General features: G+C 41.8%; 1 protein-coding gene across 3 annotated transcripts in view; it reads right to left on the reverse strand.

Annotated features, from left to right (window-relative positions):
• The window catches only part of Chrm3 (cholinergic receptor muscarinic 3), a 449,710-nt gene that overhangs the window by 151,986 nt on the left and 275,799 nt on the right, over nt 1-21,925 (reverse strand). For all 3 annotated transcript variants that reach the window (XM_038332293.1, XM_038332292.1, XM_038332294.1), the window contains exon 4: nt 1,987-2,096. The gene's annotated coding sequence lies outside the window, so the exon portion shown is untranslated. The remainder of the gene's footprint in view (nt 1-1,986; nt 2,097-21,925) is intronic.

Here is a 21,925-nt window from a genome sequence, read left to right on the forward strand (position 1 = left end):
GTGCACACTCTATATTTCAGTACATCGGTGGGATGAGGCAAGATAGTTTAGAGTTTTAGGCTATCCTGAACTACTTCATGACTTCAGGGCTAGCCTGGACTAACTACATAGTTTGGAGTTCTTTTTTTTTATTTTGGTTTTTCGAGGCAGGGTTTCTCTGTAGCTTTGGAGCCTGTCCTGGAACTAGCTCTTGTAGACCAGGCTGGTCTCGAACTCACAGAGATCTGCTTGCCTCTGCCCTCCCGAAGTGCTGGAATTAAGGGCATACGCCACCACTGCCTGGCTTAGTTTGGACTTCTAATGCTGTGCTGTAACACCATGAACAAAAATTAAGTTGGGAGGAAAGGGTTGATTTGGCTAACAACTTCCGTTTCCTTTTTCATCATCAAAGGAAGTCACGGCTGGAACCTGGAAACAAGAGAGGACTCAGAGGCCATGGAGGAGTGCTTATTTACTGACTTGCTCATTATGGCTTTCTCAGCCTGCTTTCTTATAGAACCCAAGGACCACCAGCCTAGGGGGTGACACCACCCACAATGGCCTGGGCCCTCCCCATCAATCACTAATTAAGAAAATGTCCTACAACTGGATCTTATGGAGGCATTTTCTCAATTGAGGTTCACTCCTTACAGATAACTGTGGCTTGTGTCAAGTTGACATAAAACACAATCGTTTATCAATAGATTGATGCAGTTAAAACAGTGAAGAAAAAAAAATCAAGACAGGACCTCATATAATTCAAGCTGGCTGGAATTTATCATATAGAAATGAAAAACCTCAAATTTCTGATATTCCTGCCTTCATTTACCAAGTGCTGGGATTGCAGGCATAAACATCACATCTGATCTTATGCATGTCTAGGGACTGAACCCAGAGCTTTGTGTATGCTGGGCAAACACACTATCAACTGGGATGTATCCCCAGTAGTAGTAAGGCTGGTAGTGAAGACAAACGCACACAGAACTCTCTATTTACACACACACACACACACACACACACACACACACACGCATGCACGCGCGCGCGCGCGCGCGTGTGTGTGTGTGTGTGTGTGTGTGTGTGTGTATATATATATATATATATATATATATATATATGTGGACTTTTCAGAGTTACTGTTAGATCCTGACTGGGGATGAAACATTTAGTCCGACAGTTGATGTTGTGAGCATGACCGTTGTTGAGCTCACGACGACTGTTCAGGAGAACATTTAAAGCCTCCTCTGACAAGCGACATTCACAAAGCTTCCCTAGACTTCGGTGATGGTGAGTATTAGTTGTCAGACTAGTATCACCTGGAAGAGGTGCCTCTGGGCCTGCCTGCAATTATATTAATTGAGGTCAGTGGACTAGCCCACTGTGAGTGGCACCATTCCCTCGCTGGAATCCTGGACTACGTAAACAGAGAAGGTGAGCTAAATTCATGCATCCATTGCTCTCCATTCTTTATGGCGGGTAAAATATGACTAGATGCTTCAAGCAACTGCTTCCTTGACTTTCCTGCCTTGAACTGTGAGGCAGAATAAACCCACTCTTTCTATAGCTTCTTTTGTCAAAGTATTTAATCCCAGTAAAAGGGAAAGAAACTAAGTGAACTTCTATGTGTATCCTGCTTTATACACCAAACAGGCTTCCCCAGAACAATGCAGTTAGAGGTAAAATAGAAGTAACATTGCTATAGATGGGAAGTGCTTGCTCTTAGCCAAGTTACTTTTTTGTGGTTCCATTTCATCAGCAGTGTATTTTGTATTTCAAAGTCCTGTCACTCTACCCCAACACGAGAGACCAAACCCAGGTTCTTGCAAATGCTAGGCAAGTGATCTACTACCAAGCTTGCACACAGCCCAGTCAGCACCACAGTTTGAGAAATTAAATGAAAAACCATATGGAGGTGCCTGGTGCAGAGCAGATGTGCAAGGAGTACTTGTTTAGACTGAGTTTACATCCGTGCCAAGAATACGCTCATTCTTCGTGCCGAGAATTTACCTTCAGCAAACACAACTGCACATAGCTGTGTGGCTCCTCCGGCGTATGTTTGGGCAGAAAGCTCCACTACTTCTTCACAGCGAAGTCAGTACAGCACAGCGAGTGTTATTCTGCGACAGAAAACAGAAGTGCGGTTCTGAACGGATGCCACATTTCTCTCGCATAGATTGCATCAAAGGGGATTTAAAAGGAGCGCCCTCTGGATCCAGTCACATGGGCAGAAGATGTACATTTAGAATACGCTTACATCTTGTTGTAGATTTTGACTGTAAAAGGAGAACTTTCAAGGTAAGAGCAGCTTTCTAGACAAGGAAGTCAGTTTTACTGTGCTTGGAAAAAAACTGGAAACGAAACAAAACAAAACAAAACAAAACATAAAATTTGGGCTGGAGAGAGAGAGAGCTCAATTGGTAAAGTGCTTGTTGAACAAGCATGAGGACCCAGAAACCATGTTAAAAAAAGAAAAACCCTAGCATAGTAGTATATTTTTGTAATAATATCATTGGTGGGCAACTACAGGGAAGAAGGGTCCTTGGGGCTTCCTAGCAAGCTTGCCCAGCCTGTTTAGCAAGTTGCGGGCTAATGAGAGACCCTGTTTCAAAACAAACAGAAAGGCAAGCAAACAAACAACAACAAACCAATGTGGGACAGGTTGTGGTTCATACAAGTATGTTGCATGTTACACCCCCATGCATTTGTGTGCAGCACACATACAAAAGAAGCTGAATAGACAAAGAGGTAACATTCAACCCAGGTCTCTGTTGACCCATATGGGAACATTTTTTTCTCCCTGGAAGAATAGGGAATGGGATCTTTCCAGAGCACTTGGCAGGGCTGCTCTCTGACCATCATTTCCAACCTTGTCAACAGCTATCTATGTACTTGACTTAGGTCCTTCTCTTGCTAAGCTTAACCTCCACTTGTTGTGCCAGTTTCCTCACAACATATCTTGCTATGTATTAACAACTGTTTAGCATCTCCAGATGCCTCTCCTCTGATTGCAGAACAGACGCTGGGCTCCTGTCATACAAAGGCTTAGTGACCATGCGCAGACTGCCCCTTCTGGCCCCATCACCACTCCCCTCCTCAGCCTTCCTTCTTTACTACTGCTCCCTCTTTCCAATTCCACTTCTTTACAAATCTTCAGGATTCAGCACAAATGAATGATTTGTTCGTGGATCAATCCCCCAAAGTTTTCTTACTCTCTTCCCTTCTTAGGAGGCCATAGTTTAAAGCGGTCCTATGATAGCAATGATCTCTGCGTGTGCTTGCTAGGCCAGATGCCTTCCAGCCTTCTCTGATTGTTTTAAACACCACTGGATGTGGAACCTAGGGTCTCACATATACCAGGCAGGTGCTTTAGCACTGAGCTGCAGCTTCAGTTCCACTTCTGATCCTTGAATCTGCCTGTATACCTTCTTGACATAGATTAATATTTAACTCATCTCTCAAAATATACAAAACAAACACTTTTTATTCTACCCTATCTTCTCTTCCTTCCCAGTAAATCTCCTTCCACTTGGAATATCCACCTCTGTGGCCTTCTTGCCCCTTAAAAAAACCCAAAACAAACAAGCCAAAAAACTTACTTATTTTATGTGCATCGGTACTTTGCCTCCATAAATGTCTGTGTATCGTGTTTATGTAATGTCCTTGGAGGCAAAAAAAGGCATTGGATCCACTGGAACTTGAGTTAAAGATAGTTTTGAGATAGCTGCCATATGGATGCTGAGTTTTGAACCTGGGTCTTTTGCAAGCAGTCTTAATCATTGAGAAATCTCTCCAACATCCTTTTTGCTCTTTTGAAATCCAGCCATCCATGTTCTGGCGTAGAACATCTGTTCTTGGAATTCCCTATAAAACATCTTTTTTCATAGTCACTGGTCTGGTCCCCAGATCTTTCTGCCCAACTGTCCTCTCTGGGAGGTTTTCATTGACTTTTCTGTCTTAATTTGAAACCTATAAACCCTTTGCCACAACTTCCTACGGAACACTTTTGCTTTTGGGGTATTTTGCAATAGTATTTACAACCCACTAAAATATTTTGTGTTATGCCCTTTGTTCTGGCACCTTTCCTGGTATGTGAGTTCTATTATGACAGAGACTAGGATACTTCTGTTTACTACTGAAACCCAGATCCTAAGGCCCTTGGTGCCTGGTTCATGGAGCATCTCTGTGAATGTATATTGAAGTCAGTATTAATTTTCCCTTTAAAATCAAGACTACAGAGGAAAGGAAACATCAGGGAACTAGTATGGCCATGCTGAAAAGGAGAAATTTGGTGTTTGTAAGTTCTGGTTGGATCTTGGTTCTAATTCATGTGGGCTACACTCTGACACCAGGCCTGTGAGGAGCCTTTGTTTAACTGCTCACACAGGGTATGAGAATATTCAAGACACTTCATTTGAGTGACTCTTCAGGACACATATCTACTCCTGTTGTGCAGCATTATCCTCTGAGATTAAAAAATCTTCTGTCTTGGAGAGAAACTCCTTAATGCCTGGGATGTTATAAAGAGAGATGAAACCATTCCATCCTACAAAGAAGCTTTTCAAAACCAGGAAGTAAACAAGTCAAAAACTTCAGGAAGTCCAAGAAACTGACTATATTCACTGGAGTTCTCCTTCCTCAAGCATATTTAAGCAGTAAGAGCTGCTACACTATACCCTCCTGGAAGAGATTCCTGGAAGAGGCTTCCATCAACGTGTTGAGATGCTTTCTAGTTGCACAGTGAGCTCCAGGTATCCAACTTTTGTGAGCTGTCATCCATGCTGAGATGAGATTTTAGTGATATGCTTGTCATTTTTGTTCCTCATTCAGGCACCTGTGAGTAACCCCTATAAAACTCACTGGCTCATCAAGTTGGAATCTGGTGGTGTCCTTATTTTGGTGTGTCATTGATTCACTGTGTGAGGTGAGTAGTCATTTGTTCACACTTTCCCAGGGATAGGGGACAAAAGAAATGCAGACATAGGAAGGCTGGCCCATCTCAAGTGTTCAGTCTATGTCAGTTGGATCATTACCAGAAGCAGCACCTGGGGCTCTTCATGTTTAGGCCAGTCCCTTTAATTTCACACTACCTTCTCATCCATTCTACACAGAGTGAATCAATCATAGTTGAGGACTCAGTTAGCAAATCAGAGCTAAAACCCAGGTGAGAGCTGGCATGACTCTAGAGAGAATATCTCAGACAATGAAAGAAGCCCACAATAAAACTGGCTGAAAATTATCTAAATCACAACAAAGAGTAATGCTAACTGACATTATTGATGATATAAAAAACCTATTTAAAATTCATTTAAACTTTTAGATCAAATTACAATTAAAATAATCTGGCCAATGGATACATCCCCATTACCCAAATAATTATTAGAGTTCCCATTTAAACAGAACATATTTTTACCCTCACTGATTTTACTCTGGGGTCATTTCATGGTTACATTAAATACTATAAAGTATTTACTGTATCTTTACAATTTCTTCTAATTATTACAAACACTGGAAGTTCTAAAAGATTCAGCAAGATGAGGCCTTAGGTAGAGGTAGATGATGGTATATATAATTAAAATAGAATATTTCTTATCACTTTCTAGTTAGCTCAGGCCATTTTTTTCTGAATATATCCTGATAGTACTTCAACAAATGGTACCAAATGTTGTTAGCCTAACATTTAGCCTAATATTTAGTATTTAACTTGCAATTCTATTCCTTTTATTATCATATCTGTTACTAATTAAATGAATTTGGCAAAAGTCAGGATGGTTGTGATAGATCCATCATGACGGCTACTTGTCAGCTGTTCCTCCCAAGCACAGAGTCTTCCCCCTTCCCTCTTCAAAGTGGGGGGGTCTTGTGCTTTAACTTGACAAACAGAATGCCAGGATCCCAACATCTGTCCTGCTGGGGGAGCTCTGTATCCTGAATTGGAAAATCTCATAGGAAACCTAGCTATCCTTCTGGTCTTGCTATGTTTTAGAGGACGCGTGTACCTGAAAAGGGACCCATTGCCTCTCTTGCAAACATAGAAGAAAATGAAGTACCTACTGGGTCTCAGCAAAACCCACAGATGACTGTAGTCACTCTGTCATCACAAGTCTGACCAACTGAAAGCCTGTCCAGATGGGACCAGTCCACACTGGGAGCCTATGGATGGTTATTGCTTTAGGTCAGTAAATATTAGTACATCTTGGAATATAGTTAAAAGTAACGGGAATGCTAGTTCTTCAGTCAATTATATATTCATTGAGAAAATAGTTTCTAAATCAAATTCCAGTATTTTATTTTCAATATAAGATATTCGCTTGTATGAAATCTATCTGAAATTTCATGAACAGAGAAGAAGAAAATGTCTGCATATCCTAAAGGTTAGGCAGGAGCAGCAGCATTCAGCCTGAAGCAACATGAGAGAGTTTTTGTCACCCTAGAAAGTGGCTGGAGAGGATGGTGATGGAGGGGGAGAAATGACTGTGGGCCGTGCAGAAGTAAGGACTGCTATGATGCATGGGTGCAACTGCTTCTGCCTGGTGGACAGACATACATGTGGGTGATGAGAAGACGGAACTAGGTTCATTTTCTAAAGCAAAGTCTTATTATATTAACTAGCCCACTACACCGTTCATAAATAGAGCCTGTGACTATGATTTCATATGAATACAAGACACGTGTGCGTGTATAAGAAGAACAAAGAGAGAGGTGTGGGTGGGAAGGGGAAGGACAGAGAGCACATTTACACAGTGAGGCCACTTAATGAAAAATGTATTAGTTGACTGAATTCAACTGGTCTCAGTGATGAGCTTCCTTTTCTTTATTTGTTCAAAGTCACATGACTCTCAAAGTACATAGGATGGGGTTCCAACACACTACTCCCAAACCTGATCTTGGCATTCCAAAAAAAAAAAAAAAAAAAAAAAAGACTACTCTGATCTTCCACTTTTATCCTCAGAGCAAGTCAGTAAAGCTAGAAAAAATTATGGTATTTTTCTGAAGGAGATAAGAAGACTGTCATCTGGGAAGTGTCTATGCTGGTTGCAGCAGAAAGGTATGCCCTTCTCCCTGAAGACTGAGAGAGCAGAGATGAAGATGATAAAGATGGTATTCTTGTTGTATTCTCGCCAGCCCATCACAGTTAGGCCCTACTCCCTGGCACCGAGTCACATTTTTCTTAGCTGTCTTCACCAATCCTGAGCAAGCCAGGAAGCATGAAGGGTTCTAGGCTACATGGCACTTATACCAGGCGCTGGTTGTAGAACGAGCAGTAAGCAATTGCCCAGCATGCGTAAAACTCTGCTTCACAACCTCTAGCACCATAAAATAAAATGAATGCTTCCAAAAAAGAACTCACACTGAATAGTTGTGTATGCTTTCTTCTTATTAATGTCTCTTGTTATGGGGACCTTAGCTATGAACCTGACTTTGGCAGAGAAAAAGAATTCTTCTCCCATAGACTCACAGAACACAAAGAGCTGAGAAGAAAAAACATATGAACATATCAGGGGTAAAAAAAGTTATGGAATGATAAGATTAAGCCAGAGAAATATTTTTTTAAAGAGAATAAGTAATTTTATTTAACTAAATTTAACTTCCACCTTCACCTCGGAGATATTTATGAAAATGTCCTCAATGTCAATGTTCACAGCGGCTGCGGTACTGCAGCAAAAGCTAAAACATCCTGCCAAATGCCAAAGCTCCTGGCTTTGGAAATTGGTAAACAAGAGGAAGGAAAAGAAAAAGAGAAATATTTTCCCCCTAAATAGGAGGTGAAGCACTTGATGGTTTTATTTTCGAGGTGATTTCCAGTTGTCATGCTGAAAGACAATCGTTTTCTCAACTTTAGTTTTAACCTCTAAAAATTCTTGGACTAGAAAGCATCCTATTGTATTGTGTTATTCCAGCTCGGACAGGAAGTAGGTGGTATGACTGAAAATGGCTTATTAGGAGATCCTGAAAGTCTTTTCTGTATGTGGGGTGTCTGTCTCCTTCTCCACAGTAGTTTCTCCCTTGGATCAGGCCCATCTCCATTGTCCTTGGGCTTCAACACAAGCACACCTATTCTATTAGCGTCCAGAGAAGAAGTAGAAGGCTATTGGGCCCCAGGGACCATCTGTTTGTGTTTCTGTGGTGCTAGGTTATGGGTGCATTCTACCAAGTCTGGCTTGCATATCTGTGCCGGGAATTTAAATTCTGATTCCCATGTTTGCACAGGCAAGCATTTTACCTGCAAAGCCTTCTTCTCTCAACCCTGCCTAAAGCAATATCTTCAACAAACTTTTCGCTCCTCCTCTCAAGTGGCTGGCTGTGCCCTATTTCTCCAGGCAGAATTTCTAAACTAAGCAGACAGAAAAGCAAATGTCCCCAATGAGTGACTTCAGCAATTTGGACATATGTAAGACACTGAGGGTCTTCAAAAACAATACAACTTTGTCTTATAGTTGAATTAGATGTTGCCTAGAGTGGGCAGGGAACCCAGTGTTCACTGTTATCAATAGCATATGATATCTGAGCACACAGGATGTGTGATACATGAAACTCAAGGGGCTGTAGTGTGTCTCGCAGAAGCTTTAAGGACTATGTCCTGCTATGGCTGAGGATTGCTCCTGTTGGCTTGGATTGCTTCTGTTTAGGAACAGAAAAGCATTTTGCTCTCTGCCACCCCCTTGGTAGCAAAAGGGGCATACAAGTACTTGAACTCCTATTAATAGCCCCTGCAAGCACAGCAGCAGCCTGCATGTGCCCGTGTCCAAGTGCTTCTGAAAATGACAGGGAGCTTTCAAACAGAACTGGGCTGTGCATTTTTCCAATGCCAACCTTGCTGGCGTTGCTCTGCCCTGTCAAATGCATAATATTGAAAAGCCCAACTGGGCACCTAGTTGCTAGAATGTTCTTGGCTGTTCGCCACCAATCATGTCCCAAGATAGAATTTGCTCAGAGAAGCAGGACTATTCTTAGGTGCTTCCTGTGGTGAACATTAACCAAAAGATTGAAATCTCTGGAAACAGGGTAAGGACTGGGTAATGGGAAAGGGTGTGTAAATTCCTTAGAAAACTCACCACACAGCCACACACACACCACACACACACACACACACACACCACACACACACAACACTATTACCCATACAGTGCTTTAGTAGTGACCAAGGCTGCCAAACTTTCCATGGGAGTTGTCATTTCTAGGACCAGGCATGAACAGATGTTTCACAGGCTTTAAGAGCCCCTCAACTTCCTGAATGACACTTGTAGTTTACACACTGATTCTCTCTCTGTCTCTCCGTGTGTGCATGTGAGTGCGTATGTGTGTTGATGTGTATATTTGTGCATGTGTATTTATGTGGTCTATGATTGTTTGCATGCCTGTATGGAAGCCAGAAGCTGATATTGGGTTTTTTCCTCTATTATTCTCCACTTTATACTTTAGAGATAGCTTCTCTCACTCAACCTGGAGTTCCTTGATTTTGCCTGCTTAGCTGGCCAGTGGATCACGGGGATCCTCCTGTGGCCACCTTTTAAATGCAGGGACCATGGCATGCTTGTCATTCCTGGCTTTTTATTTGAACGCTAGCAATCCAAACTTAAGTCCCAGTACTTACAAGTCAGGTACTTCCCCTACTGAGCCATCTCCACAGTTCCTAGGCAAGGCTTTTCTAAATGTTCAGAGTATACACCACAAAAGTCCCAAGGCAGCAGAAAAAAAAGAGCCAGAATCACCAATTATAGTTTCTGGTCCCAGATCCCAAAAACTGGAAAAAGAAGTAGGGGATCTACCCTGGCCAGGCCTTTTCTTTTCTCATTACATTCTTTTTAAACAACATCTATTTGGCAGGTTTTTAAATTTAGCAATCTGGTAACAGCGCATCTCCAAATTCCTGCTCCCACACTATCACAGATCCTCAAGCCTCAGAGCTTCAACCTGCATGCCACTCACTGATACGGGCAGCACAAATCGGATGTGATGAGTAACAGGAAGCTGATCTAGGTAGTTTGTCAAAGGAAGGTAGAACTGGGAGATGGCGGGGATGACATCATCCAAACGCATTGTACGAGATTCTCCAATAATTGATAATAATAAAAAATCCCAGAAATAAAAATGTTTAAGCCAACGCTGATTCATAGTTAATTACAGGTATGTACTTTCTTCCTTAAGACATTTATAGCAATCATCCTAACAGGAAGATTTCTCTAACTGATCTCAGATTTAAGGTCCCTTATATACTCAGATTCTCTGTGGATAGTTCATTTTCTTGGGACGGACCATACTTTGACCAAGACTGCTTACTTATACATACTCTTGGCCTGTGCCTGCTCCAGTTCTTCCTCTTTATAAACCAAAACTTCCTATCAATACTTCAGAAGATGGTCTTAGAGTCACTTGATCCCTGTACGTGTTCCTTTTCTCAATGTGACCACACTGAGTAAACTTCTCTCTACTTTTCAAGGGTGATGAAGCCTATCCCAAGCCTGCAACTTTTGTGAAGATAGTCTTTAACATAAATAAAGCAAACAGGAGAGCATAATCTATACTAGTTATTATTTTTATGTATGTGTGTATATTTGTGTATGTATGTATGTATCTATCTATCTGTCTATGTATGCATGCATGCATATTTCTGTATCTACAGGTACATAGGTGTATGAAGACCAGAGGACAACAGAGACTGTCATCACCAGGAGCATCATCTACTTTCATTGAGATGGGGTTTCTCATTGGCCTGCAGTTCACCAGTTGCCTAGGTTGGCAAGTAAGTGAGCCCCAGGTATCCTCCTGTTTCTGCCTCTCAAGTGCTGGGCTTCAGAACACTCATCTCTACGCTTAGCATTTTCAAATGGGTTCTGAGTGATGGAACTTGGCTTCTCATTTTTACAAGGCAAGAGCTTTACCAACTGATCTCTTTTTCCTCCCTCCCTCCCTGCTACTGCTTAATGAAAAGATGAGTAAAATTTGTATTGCTTTAATTTCCTTACTGCTTGGCTCAAGTTCTATAGGAAGAGTAAGGAAGTTGGAAATCAGGTTGGAATTTCCATAGGGGCTATGAAGATCTTCTTGTTATGAAGCCCATGACCAGTAACTGCGGACACATAATCCATGAATCCATGAAGTCTTTCTGTGTGGTTTTTGGCTCACAGTTATTTCAGCATAGCTGCTTTTGTGCTGTGTTTGTGGCAATGGTGAACTGTATGATAATCTGTCAGCATTTTTCTGAAGGGTATTTGTTATGATTTATGGCCTCAAACAGAGAAATAGTCACTGAATCAAAACTGTTTTCAAGAGCCAATGATCCTCTCTCTCTCTCTCTTCTCTCTCTTTCCTCCTCTCTTCTCTCTCTCTCTCTCATCTCACACCACACACACACACAACACACACTTGTGTGCACCTTTGCGTGCACAAGCAGAGAGAGACATGGGGGTGGCTACAAGCCTAGCTATTCCTAAACTGAGCCAGGAGGATCACAAGTTAATTACAGGCCTGTCTGATCTACAGAATCAGCTAAGGCCAATCTCAGTAGTTTAGTGAGACCCTGGAACAAACTACAAACTAAGAGGAGAGATAGGAACGTGTCTCCGATACAGTGCTAGCTTAGCATTTGCAAGGCCCTGAGTTCAAATCTCCAGCACTAAAGAAAAGTCACAGTAATTTATACTTCTAGATAAAACACTCCGAGTTTTAAACTTTATTATTTTTATTCCTCACTTTTATTTGATTCAAGTGTAAGGAATGTACGCCTAGGAAAGAAAAGTGTGACAGCTTTCCTATCGCTGCGATAAAACATCATGACAAAGGCACTTCTAGAAGGGTGGGTTTATCTCAGGCTTACAGATCCGGAGGGATTAGAGTCTGTCCCCATCATGCAGGGAAGTATGACAGGGGACATGTGAGACGACAGGAACACTGGAACTTCACATCTCACACCGCAAGCAGGAAACACAGAGGCTGAACTTGAAACCTCAAAGTCTGCTCCAGTGACATACTTCTTCCGGCAAAGCACACACACTTTCTAAGCCTCTCAGCAGCCACTGACTGGGGACAGAGCATGCGAATGCTGGGACTGTAGGGACGGCTCACTCAAATTTCCCTCACAGCAGTCTGTTTTGATGAAAACATTAGATTTATTGGATGATTTTAATACTGGTTTCTGATTTAATAAAATATTTTTTATTTATATGCATGTGTGTGGGTCTACATGTATATACATACATATGCCCAGTGCCCATGGTGGCCCTAAGGGGTGTCGGATACCCTGGAGCTTGAGTTACAGGTGGTTTTGAACCATCCAATGTGGGTGCCAAGAACCAACTTTGGGTCCTCTTCAATGGCAGTTTGTACTCTAATCACTGACCCATCTCTCCAGCTCTGGCTTCTGATTGTTTTAAATAATAATAAATGCATGGGAAAAAACCTGCCTCTTATTTGTAGCTTTGCAGCTACAGCAGACACCTGCAGCTGAGTCAGCAAGTCTCAGGGGTGAACTCTGGGCAGAAAACAGTTGTAGGTCATGAGCCCTGAACACCACACAGAAACATATGGGAATGAGTGGTGCCACAGAGCAGGGGCTACTAAAACAACATCTGATTGTGCTGTTGAAGGAAAGGCCAAGCAGGGCACAGAGCTGTACTGTGGTCACAACAATCTCTGCCATGGTGAGACAGGCTGATAGGCTCACATGGAGCTTTCATGTTGTAAAGGTCTCTGTTCTATCTGTGGGCCTGTACCCGGACCACTTCTTCCCTCTGTTCTAGCATGACCACCCTGTCAGCATGAATGGCAATATAAATTCCCAGTGAGCATGTTGTCTGGAATAGGAAGAAGTTTAAAAAGATCAGATGAGGAAGACTTTCTAACATAAGGCCATGGGAGATGTATTAAATGGATCCCATCATCTGGTTTCAGGAATCATGATGACATGCCAGACTTGTTCTGTGGACACTTCTCTTCATCTTGATTCGTTCTGAAGCCATACCTCATCATTGTGTTTGCAGACCCATCAGTATTTTTCACTGAAAGGCACTTCAGAGATGTAAAACCATTGTACCAACATCACAGAAAATTCTTCATTGCTTGCTTAATAACGTTACTTTGATTTTACTATAGATGCGACTTAATGTTCTTTTCAAAGCAGCATCAGAGTAGGTCTTAAATCTGAAAGTTCTTTTTTTTTTTCATTTTTACGTCATTAAAGATCTTGACCTTATTTTAATCACATGAGTTTCTTATTGGCGTTTTGACAATGATTAATGAATAATTGTCAGATTCATTAATTCAATTAAGGGTTAAAAGGTGATGATATTCTGAGTTGGAGAGATGGCTCAGCGGTTAAGAGTGCTTCCTGCTCTTACAGAGGATCAGGGTTTGGTTCTAAGCACCCTTGTTGGGCAACTTAAAATCACCCTGCAATTCCAGCTCCCAGGGATCTGAAACCCTATTTTGGCATAAACAACGCACACACGCACACGCAACGCATGCACGCACGCATGCCCACACATGCACACATGCACACACAACCACACACACAGTGGTGATATTTCTGAGTTTACCATTTTTGATCTATTAATAAGCTTCTAAATATTACAATTTTCACCAGTTACTCGTGCAGCCTCAGGTATACTAAGGAAAAGTATCTTTCTTCTCTAGTTGCCAGTTTTTTAGTTTTTTAGATTTATACCACCAGCATTCTGTAAAAGTTACTAATTTCTTGCATTATCATAAACCCAGAATACTTCAAAACATTTCATGTGTTCTTATTATCTGTGAATATTCATTCTGATTTCAGAATGCCTATTGGTGAGCTCTGTTGGTATGCTTGCCTTGCAAGCATGAAGATTTGACTTCAACCCTTAAGAAACCCATGAGAAAAAGTTGCTTGGAGTAATGTTGTAGTTTGATTCCAGACCAAGCATATACTGTTAGGTTAGTGTCCTTCTCTATATGATGGAAAATTTGCACCCATAAAATTTCAACATATGATCGCCTAAAAAAGACCTACACAATGACAACACTGGTGGACACGTCTAGAGGGGAGGGGGATAAATACCACAGGGCCACACCCCTAGATAAAGAGTTCCAGGGAATCGATGGCTGTAGAGACAAAGAGAATTAGTCTTCCCCAAGGACAAGCTTCAGGGAAGATTATCCAAGCCCAAGTGCTTAGCCCTAAACACATATAAATATGAGCAAAGCTAAAGAATGTCAGGGTGTGTGCCTGTGTGTGTGTGTGTGTGTGTGTGTGTGTGTGTGTGTGCCTGTGTTTCTCTGTGTGTGAAAAATAATTAAAGAAGAGGCCATGAATTTGAGAGAAATTTAGAGGGACATGGGAAGAACCCAGACCCAGAAAGACAAACATGGCATGGACTCACTCATAAGTGGATATTAGACATAAAGCAATGGATAACCAGCCTATAGTACATGACCCCAGAAAAGCTAGGTAACAAGGAGAACCATAAGAGAAACATACATGGATCTACATGGGAAGGGAAACTAGACAAGATAGCCTGAGAAAATTGGGAGCATGGGGATAGGGGGAGAAGGGACAATGGAAGGGGAGGAGGAGGGGAAGAAGGGAGGGGGTAGGTAACATGAGGGAACTGGATGATCAAGATGGAGGAAGGACAGAGAGGAAGAGCAAGGAAAGAGATATCTTGATTGTGGGGGCCATTATGGGGCTAGCAAGAAACCTGGAACTAGGGAATTTCCCAGGAATCCACAGGATGATGATCCCAGTTAAGACCCTAAGCAATAGCGGAGGGGGTGCCTGAACTGGCCTTTCCCTGTAATCAGATTGATGACTACTTTAATTGCTATCATAGACCCTTCATCCAACAACTGATGGAAGCAGGTGCAAGCTAATGGGAGCTCATTGACTCTGGACTGACAGTGGGGGAATGAGCATAGGACCAAACTAGACCCTCTGAATGTAGGTGGCAACTGTTTGGTTGGGGCAGTTTGTGTGACCACTGCCAATGGAACCAGGATTTATCCCTATTGTTTGAATTGGCTTTTTGGAGACCATTCTCTTTGTAGAGATTCCTTACTCAGCCTAGATATAGTATGGAGGGCCTTAGTCCTGCTTTAAAGTTATGTGTTAGACTGTGTTGACTCCTCATGGGAAGACTTACCCTGTCTGAGGAGTGGATGGACAATGGGGTGGGAGGAAAGGTGGAAGGACCAGGAGGAGGAGAAGGAGTGGGAGCTAGAATTGGTATGTAAAATGAGAAAAGATTTTTTTAAAAAAATAAATTTAAAATAAAAAATGAAGGGCTAAACATGATGCTAACACAACACTCATGTATGGCATTCTCAAAAAACTAAAAAGAGCATCAAACAATTTAGATACAGAACAGATCGAATCAACTTTCCCACATTATACTACAAAGCATAAGAGTGGGTATATTTTATACCAAATGAAATGAAGTATAGTTTGTAAAGGATCTACAGAAATTGATGCTTCATAAATATTGACCTACTGTCTTTCATCTCCTTCCTCTGTAAACGGAGCCATAGTAAACTAATATTTGAGCTTTATTTCAACTCACTCTTCTGTGTAATTCCTCTTCTTTCAATCTTATTATGAAATCATTTTCTCTAAAAATGAATATAAATGTCTGTGATAAATTGTAGTTATTTTTTAAACATGTAAATACAGGGTCTAGTAGCAAAATAAACATTTATTTAACCAGTTTTGGGGCTGGGGTTGGTAAAAATGTTTTGCTTTGCAAGCACAGGGACCTGAGCTAAATCCCTGGGACTCCTGCAAAAGTGTTATGTGTGAAGGACTATATTTGTAAACCCAGCCGCTGAGAGGGGCAGCGGCAGGCAGATGCATGGGGCTCACTAGCCAGGTGGCCTGGCCTTCTCACCTGCTCAGTGAACTCCAGGATAGTGGGAGAAGGCTCCATCTTAAGATAGAGGCAGATGGTGCCTGAGGGAATGGCACACTAGGCTCTCCTCTGACTCCCACATGCACATAGCACATGTACATGCACAAACATATAAACATACACAAGAGTTTTCCATATGACTCCAAAATTAAAAATAAGCAATAACGTTATTGGCAACTACTACTTCATGCTTTACTGTGACATGTGTCTACACAGAGTCAATGCGCTCATGGTTACTGCCAACCATTTGCCCTAGTTCCTTACTCTGGGAGGGTCTTGCTTTGGAGTGCCGCCGCACCTCTCCTGCCCTGGGAGCCCTCTTCCTACTGGCATAGTCTGGGCAGCTGTCTCTATGCATGGCCACACCCTGCCTCCACTTTGGTTCAAGGCTTTGAGGGCATAGCTAGTGGCCTGTTTGGGCCACTTGGGGGTAATCGAAGGATTAAATGGCCAAGAAACAGGAGGGAAAAAAAGGATAAGATGCTGTAACATCTCCTTGGAACAACAATGACACTTAGGTAATGGTGATATCTGCTGGGGAAAGTACCGAAGTTTAAGAATGTTCGAAGGGGCTGCTGGAGTGACATCTGATCCTCTACTAAGAAAAACAAAGTTGACCTAATTAAATAAATATCATAATACATATGAACTACTTTCACATTATGGTGCTGCCCCAACCCCCATGTGGTGTGTACGTGTGTGCATTACATGTGTGCAGGTAATGCATGTGTTTGAAGGCTTGGACGATAATGTCACCTGTCAGTCTCAGTCCTTGTCCAGCTTGCTTTTAAGATATGAGGTCTTCAATCCATCTAAAGTCTCAAGGAGTAGACTAGGCTAGGTCCACCAGGTGAGCCCTACAGATCTGTGTATGTCAGCTTCCCCAGTACTGGGCCTAGAAATTTATGCCGCCGGGCCTGGTTTTTAGATGGGTTTTCGGGGATTGAGCTCAGGTCCCCATGTTGTTTGAGGCACGTGTTTTGCTGACTGTGCTGTCACTCACACATGCCATAAGTTTTAAAAAGTTCACTGGAGTCTTTGAGCTTCATTGGCAAGTAGGTGTGAGGCACGCCATGTGCTAACCTATGGAGCAAAGCCTCCTGTGATCCGTACCATATACTTGTTACCAGAGAGTTTTCTAGATTCAGAGGCTCCTCTGACTTGCAACTAAAATCTAAAGGTTGTTAAATAATTGTGTTTGGATCTAATTATTTACATTTACCGTTATAGTTTAGAACTCATGAGGCAGTTGGATATATATTTTAAGATATAACATGTCCTTAACATTAACATTCAAAAGGTGGCCAAACAGGGTTTTTCAGTTTGGGGCCAACCTGGGCTACCTAGGGGAACCTTATCTGAAAAAGAGATATCACAAGCACACGTCTAATTGATGGTTAATTTTCCAGTTGGGGATCACTGTTTTTCTGCCAAGCCATCGAGGCCAGGAGTAAGAATTTCTAAGTGCTTCTGCTGCAACAATCTTAATGGCTATTTATAGACCATAAATGGTTGGCAAAAGAAACATTTGAATCTAAACCAAAATTAAAATGTTTTAAATTATCTAAATGCTGCCAGATATTTAAAAAGAGAAGATTTGTACCAGAAACTGTTCACAGTTTGAGGCGACTTTCCCACTCCTCTCCCTTCCCTTCTCCCAGCCCTTGTTTCTACTCTCTGGTAGCAACATTGGAGCATACAGATTACTACTGTCCTCAGAAGGCTGTGAAAATCCCATAGAAACAGACATCTGAACAGACAAACCCACTGGAAATTGAAGAAGACTGGGGTAGCATGACACCCAGGATGACTTGCAGTGGAGGTCTCCTCCCCTCATTCATTTCTTTGATGTCACTATCTGTTCCCTTGCTTCCTTAGGATACCACCTGTTAGGATCCTCTAAGCTGATACCGTCCACCACTGATGTCTACATCTTTGTTTTCAGCTTCTAACATTTTTCTTAACAGATGTTCATTCTGTGTGCATATGAGAACACCTGCCATGTTACAGGGATAGAGGAAGTCCTGAGAGAATGTGTATTGCTCACAAGGCATGGCCTTGTCAAGTATCCTATAGATCCAGCCTCAGTGGGCTGGAAAAGCCTTTTTGGGGACCAAGCACAAGTACTGATGGTGTGTTCAGAAAATGCTCACTGTAGCTCTTCCCTCCTCCATATTTATGGTCTGAAGATTGCTCCTCGACAGAGACTGCTCTTACAGAGCTTAGCTAAATCTTCCTCTTTGGTCCAGCTGTGAACCAGAAGCCCTGTCTCCTTGCTAATCTACATGTAATAACTCCATCTCTGATTGTGGCTGTATGAGATAAATGCATAACATGGTACTGTGTTATTAGTTTGTCTGAATGGATTTTCCCTCTACAAGAACACCTGCCTTTTCCTCATCTGTTGACATGTACTTGAAGATTAAGGTTAAGACCTATCAATATTTATGTCATGTGTTGAGTGCCTGCATGTATGAATGTGCACCATGTGCATGCAGTGCCCATGGAAGCCAGAAAAGGGCATTGGGTCCCCTGAAAATGGAGTTACAGGCAGTTGTCGGTTGCCCTTTGGGTGCTGGGAACCAAACCTAGGTCCTCTGGAAGAGCCTCCAGGGCCTGTAACTGAGTTGTCTCTCTAGCTCCATCTATTGATTTTTTTAAAGAAATTTGCTTGTGCTCCAGTTTGATTTTAAAAACACTAATGCATACCTCCTCCACATCTTCTCTGTGGCAAACCTGAGTGAACTCTTCCAGGGGCTGTTGTGTTCTTTGAATATTTCTTCATTCAAGCACTGAACTGCCCTTCAGCTAATGAAGATGAGTTCTCATACACTGAAACCCAACTGGCTCTCTTCACAGTTACTGCCTGACCCTGAGCATTTTTCTCTTTTAGTCACAATCTTTTCTATTTACTATACTTCCCTGGTCACGTTTTTAACAGTTGGTACCTTATCCATTGTTCTCGAATGTTTTGGATTCCCATGCCCTGGATTCCTAGCTGGCTAGGGCATGGTTATGGAGTACTCAATCTTCCTCTGCAAGTTTGACCAACACAAATTGGATTTGATGTTGTTTTGTGCTTTTTATTTGTTTTGTTCTATTTTTTTTAAGAGTGAGAAAGAAGATGAAATTGGAGGAGTAAGGAGATAGAGAAGATCTGGGAGAAATTGTGAGAGGAATAAAATAAGATCAACATATATTGTATAAAATTATCAAGACTTGAAAACATTTAAAAATGGCAGAGAGAGTGGCCCGCCATCAGTTTTCCATGACCACACGGGCTGTGGCTGGAATTCTCTAGAATGAGAACTTTACAACTGCACCCCATCTACCAGTCAGACCTGTGTGCACGTTGTCCTGGTCTCAGTCTCTCCTCCATGTTTGAGCAGGCATAGCTGCTCTGTGCAAACTGATCTTGCAGATCCCAGAGCACAGAATAGTATTTGTCACTAGTTTCTCTGAATAGATTGTCCCTTCTACAAGACTGTCCATTCTCTCCTTATGAACTGATATGGAGTTGAAGATTAAGATACACTTCAGCCTCTGATCTAGTGATATAGTCTTTTTTTTTTTTTTTTTTTTTTTTTTTTTTTTTTTTTTTGAGATAGGGTCTCATGTAGCCCAGGGTAGCCTAGAACTTGCTATGCAGCCAAGGATGACCTTGAACTTCTGATCCTCTTGATTCTTTTTTCTGAGATCAAAGGCATGCACTACTACACTAGGTTTATATGGTGCCAGAGACTGAATCCAGGGCTTTGAGTATACTAGCCAGACTCTCTGTCTATGGAAGGATATGCTAGCTCCTTGCTTCCACTCCTCAAGGTCTTTTTACAGGACTTCATGATAGTATCACATGAATGCAGTGGCTGCCTTGCTCTTTCTACTTACTCTGGGGCTGCAGTCCTCAGCTCAAACACCGAATCTCCATATTTTTGGTCTGGAGTCTTTTTTACACATCTATAATTATATGATATGAAAAGAACTTTCATTTATGTCAATTATTTTTCATATTAGAATTATGTTTTACCATATATCAGAATGGCGATGTGACCATCTGACCATACGTATCTATCCTATTAAGACGGAGAATTTAAAACGTAGTTTTAAATTAAGAAGTCAATTACATGCTAGTCAATAAAAAAATACATAAAGCATTTTGGTTGAAAGGTAACTGTTACCAACAAGTGGTATTATGTGAAAAAGGTATCTTGTAATTGGTCTATCTTGAATCTTGTTGTAAAATGTAAAACTGTAAAAATAAATATTGTAAAAATGTAAAGTGTTACATTTTTGCAAATTGCATTACTATCTGATTTAATAGAAGACACTGACAATGTTAGGCCTGCTAGTGAACTGGCTCTGTTATATGGTGGATGAGACCCGTGAGAAACACTGGACTTCACACAGGCTGCAGTGCCGTGCTAGATTGTGTCTATATATGGTAGCTGGAAGGATAGGAGCAAGCGATAGCCATTCCAGATAACTGTGGGTATTTTATTTTGAAAATATACCCAAAGTTGATAGACACACTTTGTCAAATATGAGACTCAATGTGGACTCTTAAACCACATCCACCAAGTTACACTCTATATATTATAGAAAAATCTGTTGTAGTTTAACGGATCATTTACCCAGGCATGATGCCGAGTGTGTTGAATTTATTTTGCTCCAAACATCGATCTCTTATAAGTTATGCAGACCGTCACAATTCTGTCACTTTTCGCTACATAATCCAAAGAGTCACATTAATTAACGCCACTGCCGGTCTCATCAGAGAACTTCTTGACTGGAATGAAGCTGCCAGGAATGGAAACTAGTTTTACAAAATTTAAATTTTGGTTGGAAAGCATACATTACGTATTGTTGGCAACAAGGACCATTCGTGTTTGCCTTGCAGTGACAGGTTCACCTCATTCATCTTGCAGAAAATCTCCGCAAGCCATCCAAGACTGAAAACACTAGCGCTTCCTTCAGAGGGTGCCTTGTGAAAAGGGTAGTTAGCTCAGGTTTAGTCTCCACGAGGGGCTTATCGTTTTTCTTCCCTCAAGAATATCACTGTTTCAACACAAAACAAAAACCTTACCACACACACCACACTGTGCACAAAGAATATTCAAGAGATATGCTCCAAGGCGTACGATTTAAGGGCTGAGGTGTGGCTCAGCTGTACAACACATGCAGAGAGGTGATAAGCTCTTAGCTTCAATCCTGAAGAGAGCACACACACACACACACACACACACACACACATACACACACACACACACACACACACATTCACACATGTGTGTGAGCTGGCATACACACAGTTCAGAACAGAGAGAGGGGGAAGAGGATGGAAGGGAAAGAAGAAAGGAGAGAGAGGGGTAGGGAGGGGGAGAGGGATAGAAGGAGAGAGTGAAGGAGTGATGGGGAGGGAGAGACACGGAACACAGGCAGAAAGGAAAGTCCTCATTGCATGTCACAGCTAGTGTCACAAATGGAGGCATGTAGAAAGCGTGTGAAGCAGCTAGTATGTCTTGTGCCCTCTGTGATCATGATAAAGAGCCATCAGTTTCACTGCCTGCTGCTCTTACACCACCGGTGCAAAGCTGCTGGGTATGTATTATCATCACAGCCATGGCGAAAAGCATTTGGAGCTTGTGCCTTCCTTGAAAGGGTTCGAAGACACCTAGGTTCAACATGCAGCTCTCGAGAAACTGCGAATCCCACCCAATACCTAACCACAATGGACCCCCAAACACAGTTGGTTACATTTATGTATTTTTGTGTGTGTGTTTCTCTGCATGCATGTGCGCCTGTGTAGTGCATGTGAACACACATAGTAGGGATGCTACCTGATTGATGGAAAGGTTGGCAGCTTGAGTTAGAATTAAAGTCAGAGACTTTATAGTGAAGATTCCATTCTGAGCTAGGGATATCATGAAGTCGTTTCATGAACTTCCCAACCTTCAGCTTCAAGAGGACCTCTAGGATTTTCGATTCTTTTTGTGAAGGCTTATTAATTTTTGTTACTTTAAAAGAACAATTTATTTTTTATAATTCTTAAGTACCATTATGAACTCATAAAATAT

Source organism: Arvicola amphibius, chromosome 6, assembly GCF_903992535.2.
Source record: "Arvicola amphibius chromosome 6, mArvAmp1.2, whole genome shotgun sequence".
In the NCBI taxonomy this organism is placed as follows: domain Eukaryota; kingdom Metazoa; phylum Chordata; class Mammalia; order Rodentia; family Cricetidae; genus Arvicola; species Arvicola amphibius.